At 38.4% G+C, this 6,877-nt stretch overlaps 1 non-coding gene across 1 annotated transcript; it reads right to left on the reverse strand.

The window, feature by feature from the left end:
- Window positions 1–5,854: 5,854 nt before the first annotated feature.
- LOC120068975 lies at window positions 5,855–5,961 on the reverse strand. The gene has a single exon (XR_005479411.1). It is a non-coding gene; the product is annotated as a small nucleolar RNA R71 (small nucleolar RNA).
- Window positions 5,962–6,877: the final 916 nt, after the last annotated feature.

The following is a 6,877-nucleotide window of genomic DNA, read 5'->3' on the forward strand; positions in this document are numbered from 1 at the left end:
GTCGCTGATTTTGCCGGACGTATGATGCGATTTTGTGACTCTCGGCCCGCTGCCCCCCGCCATCCGCCCAATTGAGCAAAAATAAACAAAACGTAGGGCGTTCTACTCCTCGTCTCCCCTATTAGAAACCAGAGAGGGCGTATGATCTAGAATCCCCCACCTGACACTCTAACCTTCCGAATACGGAAAAGCTACCTTCCACACCTCATTAGACAACATCGATTCCAACGCACAAAATACCATTCCTCCTGAAGTTTACTAGTCCAGGTAAAAAAAAAAACACCGCTACTGTTACCTGTCACACCAACTCAACCAGATTCCGCTCAATAACACCCCATCAAACTCACTGGCATCTCCCTCAATCTAGACGGTAACCACCAAAATCCTCGAGCTATTACGAATAGCATTTAAAATCCACCCAAAACAACTCCAGGAAGCGTGCCATGAGGCATACACATCATCAATCTGAGACCACAATTTCCTCCTCTCAGTCACGTGCATTAGAAGCATTAATACAGCACCTAAATAGCTGTTATATGTATATGTATTTATGCCGTTTCGATCGCATCAGATTCCTTTCTTCTCCTTGCAGTGGCATTCAATATTTTATAGATTTCAAGGATGACCAGGCCAACTTTTTTTACAAATGATGTGCACTGTATGGGCACATTAATTTCCCTAATCTTGATTTGCGCGCATTTAAAAGTCACCGCAAGCTTAAAAACTGGCTACTTGCTACAGTGTTGGCTTTTACACGCATGCTTTGTCAACTAAGGTCGAACCGCGACCGTTATCAGCTTTATCGCTCCATGTCCCATCATGATTTATTATATTGTCACCTTAATGCGAGGTCTTTATGCGATCATCTTTTAAGAATCTTCTCACAATCGCATGATTTGCGATCGAAACTTCAAGCGTGTTGTCGCATTGTGCCCTTGGATCACAGTTTCATATGCGTCATCGCATTGTGCTTGCACAAAATAGGTGAATTAACTGCTTTTATGCGATGAGCATTAGCGAACGCAATTCCTTTCAGTGTGGCGCTTTCAGACATGATATTGCCTATTTTACCATCGCATTCTCTCATTGTTTTACTTATTTGAGCTATAATAACTTTTAATGAAAAAGGTGGAATTATCCCACTTTCCATTTTAATCCAATTTTTAATTTATAAAATTGAATTAATTTTAAATATAAAAACTTATTTTAAAACTGAAATCCAAATTCAATTTTAACTAAATCAATTTTATAATTTTGAATGTCATAAATTGAAAATTTAATTAACCAATTTCATAATTTTGATTTTCATAAATTCGAAATTTAATAAATTAATTAGGATCATTAATTAAACCAATTTAATTAATTTAATTTAATATCAAATATTAAATTAATATAATATCTCATTAAATATTTTCAACTCTCGAAAAACCATAATATTTAATTCGATAATTAAACATCAATTATATCAAATATAATAAACCAAACCCTAAACCGAGTTTGAATATTTCAAATTCTCTCAACACGATATTCTAAGGTTTAATCCTTTTACGAGCTAGTAGAGGGACCTAATGGACCTACAGACCATGAACTCCAATGATCTAAGATTAATTGGTTAAACTCTTTAAACCGAATTAATCAATATTCGTTAACTACTGAGACACATCACTATAGCTTAGTAGTTGCACTCTCCTCACTATAGATATATTTTTGTCCACTTGATTTAACTATAATCAGTAAGTCGATCCTTCACAAGTTGTTCGTATTTATAACTAGGTCAAAATTACCATTTTACCCCTATAATACATCTTGCTCCTTAAGTCTCCACTGATCCTATAATGAACAATAGGTTTATGATCCTACCAATAAACCAAATCCTTCTCAGCCACAAGAGGGTGGGGCTCCTTTTTTCAAGACCAGGATTTAGTACTTAAGGGAACAACCTATCTACTGACCTTGAGATGGATAGGAGCAAATTCATCTTGCAAGACTATGTCCCCATCTATCTATCCAATCTTACCCCTAAAATGGGAGGTTTATTGAGTGACGATGTTGAACCACTCTCACCTATGAAGTTTAAAGGATAATCTCGAATAAACAGGAGTTCGTAGTTAGCGTAGGATTAAGATCGAGTTACCTTATGTCATTGAATTGAAATAGTTAGTTTTAATAGCAAATGGTCTTGATAAAGAAAAGTGACTATCTCGTGATTTGGTCTTATGTAAACATCCTTTGCACAAGATGCCGCCATTCACATGTCTCTACATGAACGACTTTGGAACCACATCGTTTATATCAATATACACATAGGGCCACATCCATAATGTCTCTAGGATAAGGTACTTGACCTTATCCATATACTTATAGACCTTTTTGGCTACATACTAAAACTTGATCCTCTTTTATGTCTTTACATAAAGTTCAAGTATTCATGTTATAGCCATGGATTAGTTTATTGAATTTAGAAATAAATACAATTCAATAACACTTTTATTGAAAGAAATCTCAGTAATATCTTTATTGTGAATAATATTATGTTTATCATTTACAAATTGCGAGTTTGAGGACATTTCCAACAAACTCTCACTTGGACTAAAAACTCCAATGGGTTTAAATATATACAATTATACAATATTGAGTATGAGAGAAAAAATATAATAAATTAGGGTATCTATATATCCATGAATTCACCCACTTGCCCTAGCTTTATGAAGCTCGTAGTCCTATTCCCATTAGGTGACTCTCAAACACTTTAACCGTGAGAGTCTTAGTAAATAGATCAACTAAATTATCTTCTGAGGCTATGTGATGATCACGTCTCCTCTGTGTACTATCTCCCTAATGAGATGGTACTTACGTTCGATGTGCTTTCCTTGTTTATGGCTTCTTGGTTCTTTTGAGTTGGTAACTGCTCACCTGTTATCACAATATAGGGTGATTGGCATATGCATATTTGAAACCACTTCCAAATCTGTCAAAAACTTTCTAAGCCATACTGATTTTTTGGCTGCTTCATATGTAGCTACGTATTCAACTTCCATGGTGGAGTCAACAATACAATTCTGTTTGGTGCTCCTCCATACTACAACTCCTCTGTCTAGTGTGAATACTGATCCCAAAGTAAGTATGCTAGAATCATCATTGGTCTGAAAATTAGAATCAGTATATCTAGTAAGGATCAAATTCTAGAGCCATACACGAGCATATAACCCATCGTTCTCCGAAGATACTTGAGATGTTCTTAACGACAGTCCAATGACTATGTCTAGGATTGGACTGGAACCTGTTGACTATTCCGTCTACAAAGCATATGCTTGGGCATGTGTATAACATAGCGTACATCAAGCTCCTGACTGCTGATGCATAAGGAATTCTTTTCATATCCTCAACTTCTTGAAGTGTCTTAGGGCACCATTCCTTAGATAAATGAATTTCATGTCTAAAAGGTAATAAACCTCTTTTGGAATTTTTCATTTTATATCTTGACAACATCTTGTCAATATAAGATTCTTGAGATAATGCTAGCATTTTGTTTTTGCGATTCCAAACTATATGGATTCCAAGAACATACTATGCATTGATAATGGGCAGAAATGCACGTTATCATAGTGCTAAGTTCTTAAACAATATTGGATTGCGTTGATGAAATATGTTACTTTACGTCCATTAAGCCTCAATTTTGTAATATTGCGGTCGCATGCGTTCAGCACATTAGAATAGTTGATTTTTGTATTTTTGTGCAGAATATGCATTAATGCAATGCAAAGATTGCGATCATAAGAAATTAGTGGTTGAGCGCAACTTCACCGCAAGGCTTTGTGTTAATCGTGCTTGCAAACATTCGTCCGAGAAAGATCGTCGCAACTTGGTTAGTGCAACATGGTGGGCGCATCTGGGTGAAAGGCCAATTAAGAGCGATGGGAAAGAAAGCTGATGACAGTTGAATCCAAATTAAGTTGACAGCCGATAACGGTCACAAAGTACATTCAGCTTTATCGGTGATAATTATTCGACGCATTAGTCAAGAATTAAAGCTGTCCCATCTGTACAACTAAGAGAGAGAAGCTGCCTTTCACCATGGATACTCTATAAATACCAAGGGTATTCTTCAGAGAAGGGGTTAACGAGTTGATTAGTTCACCATTTAGTTTACGCTTCTGTTCATAGTTTTCTTTCCATTTTAAGGCGGAGCAAGAGAAGAGTGGTGACGTTGCTCCGCCGGAGATCGCTCAGGGCAACTCGAGAGAGAACCTTGGGGTGTAAGAGTAGAGAGCGGGCCGACTCTTGTGAGAGCGAGATTATATTTTGAGCACGAGTAGAAACAGTGTAAATGCCTGGCAACAAGAGATTGCTACCAGGCTCTTTATTCTATACTTGCATTGTTATTCTGTACTTCATCTTCATACTTATACAATGGAAGTTCTATTTCTACATCTGTTCACTCTTTGAATATGCATGAGTAGCTAAACTAGTCGAATAGGTTGAGAATAACTAAGCTAACATGACCTAGGAAGTTCTTTGCTTGCGATTGTCTTGTTTTATGTTGTGCAAAATACCCTTTAAAGTTACTCAAGAGAAAGTCTATAGAAAGAACCTAATGTCTCGAGAGAGCTAGGTTAGAATCTAGACTCGAGAGAGCAAGATTAGAACTGCATAAACAAGAGATAGGGAATTAGAGATAAACTCTGTGTTGTCAACCTGCATCGCATGCATCCTAGAGATAGGAATGATATTATGTGGTCGCATATATGTGTGGATGTCATGTTGTCATCGCATAAATAGAAATAGAGGTTTATGTGTAGACCCTGTAGACTTATCGCATATATCCCATGCGTTCTAGCGTTAGAAGCCGTGGTATTCGCACCGAGAGGTGGTTTATTGTTGTATGCATGTTGCATGATCGCATAGCATGAACGTATTCTAGGGAGTGTTAGTCGAAATCCTTCTCAACCCGTTCACCGCATATTCATCGCATCTCCCATTTACCAACTCTTTTCAAACTCCACCGCATTTACTTATTTTTCATCAATGCAAACAACAAACCCAACACTTTATTTATTTATCCAGTTACCGCAGAGTCTTTATAAAAATTACCATCGCAATCTGTTTTCACAAGTCCCTGTGTTCGACCCTGGACTTACCAGGAAACTCAAAGGAATTTACACTTGGATTTCGCTGGGGAAACTTGAGTGCACGATGAAAATCCATCAACGCATATCATCTACATTTCCACTTCATAAATACAAGCATCAAGTTTTTGAACCGTTGTCGAGGACTTCGGCAAGATAGTTTGCTAATGGTAATTTTTTGATTTCTTTGTAGAACTCTAAATCTCTGGCGAATTACGACCTAGAGATTGAGAGGACATTCAGAAGAAAATTAAGAGACCGCCAACAACAACAAGAAAGAACACCAAGAATGGCGGAGCAACCGAACGCGCTATGCGAATAATATAATGGCCAACCCCATCCTTCTGGCGAATGACCGTAATAGACCCATCTGAGACTATGCGTCACCTAACCTCTATGATTTCTCTTTAGGAATCATGAGGCCAACACTAGATGGATCAAGGTTTGAAATGAATCCGATAATGTTGCAGATGATCCAGGCTGCTGAGCAATTTGGAGGAAGGCATGGCGAAGACCCGCACGCCCACCTCCAGAGCTTCATAGAAATCTACAACACTTTTGTGTTCTCAAATATCTCAACCGAGGAAATTTGACTAACTCTGTTTCCCTTTTCTTTGTGTGATCAAGCGAGGAAATGGACATATTCTCTCAAACCAGGAGAGATAACTTCGTGGGAACAGGTGGTGGAAAAATTTATGAAGAAGTATTTCCCACCAACTGAGAACACTAGGAGAAGGAAGTTAATAACAAATTTTGAACAAGAAGATGACGAATCGTTCAGCGATGCTTGGGCGAGGTTTAAGCGGCTGGTAAGAGAATGTCCACACAATGGCTTACCAGATTGCCTGCAAATGGAAATTTTCTACCAAGGATTAAATCCTTCTTCGCAGACCGCTGCCAATGCGACAGCTGCTGATGGTCTGCTCAACAAAACATATGAGGAGGCTAAGAGCATACTTGATTGTATTTCCAAAAATCATGAGGATTGGAGGGAAAGTGATCAGAGATTAAGAATTAAAGACAATGATGTAAACAATGGGGCCATTGCATCCCTTCAAAATCAAATGACTGCGATGATGAGTCTGATATAAGGCATCGCAATTAATAATATGGGAGTGAAGAAAGGGCAGGTCAACGCAATCACTCAAATGACCGCAAGTTATGTCATTTGTGGTGATGCTCACCCGATGGAGGAATGCCCAACAAACCCGCAGTCGGTATGCTTCATGAGAGATAATCCCTATTCCAATACATATAACCCCGGGTGGCGAAACCACCCAAAATTTGCATGAAAAAATCAATAACAAAGCTTTCAACCTGTGGCACAAAAAGGAGGGCCACCCAAATTTTTCCCGCAAAATAATGGTCCAGCGCAAAGCCAAACTAGCAGCTCACAACCACCGCAATCTTCATCCTTAGAGAGCTTGCTGAAGCAATATATTGAGAAAAACAAATCTGTGCTTCAGAATCAAGCCACATCCATTAGAAATCTTGAAATTCAAATGGGACAAAGTACGGGCGAGCTGAAAAATAGACCGCAAGGAGCGTTGCTGAGCTCAACTGAGCTTCCTCGCAATGCTGGGGGTAACGGGAAGGAAAAATGCTTAGCAATCTCCTTGCTAAGTGAAAACATGACTGCGGAAGTAGGGGAGAAGCGCATTGCGACCAACTTGAATGTGGTGATAACCGAAAACCCGTTGACTTATAGTTTGAAGAAGCCCGAGACAAATAGACCCTGAAGTTGCATCCAC

Source organism: Benincasa hispida, unplaced genomic scaffold (assembly GCF_009727055.1).
Source record: "Benincasa hispida cultivar B227 unplaced genomic scaffold, ASM972705v1 Contig159, whole genome shotgun sequence".
Taxonomy (NCBI): Eukaryota; Viridiplantae; Streptophyta; class Magnoliopsida; order Cucurbitales; family Cucurbitaceae; genus Benincasa; species Benincasa hispida.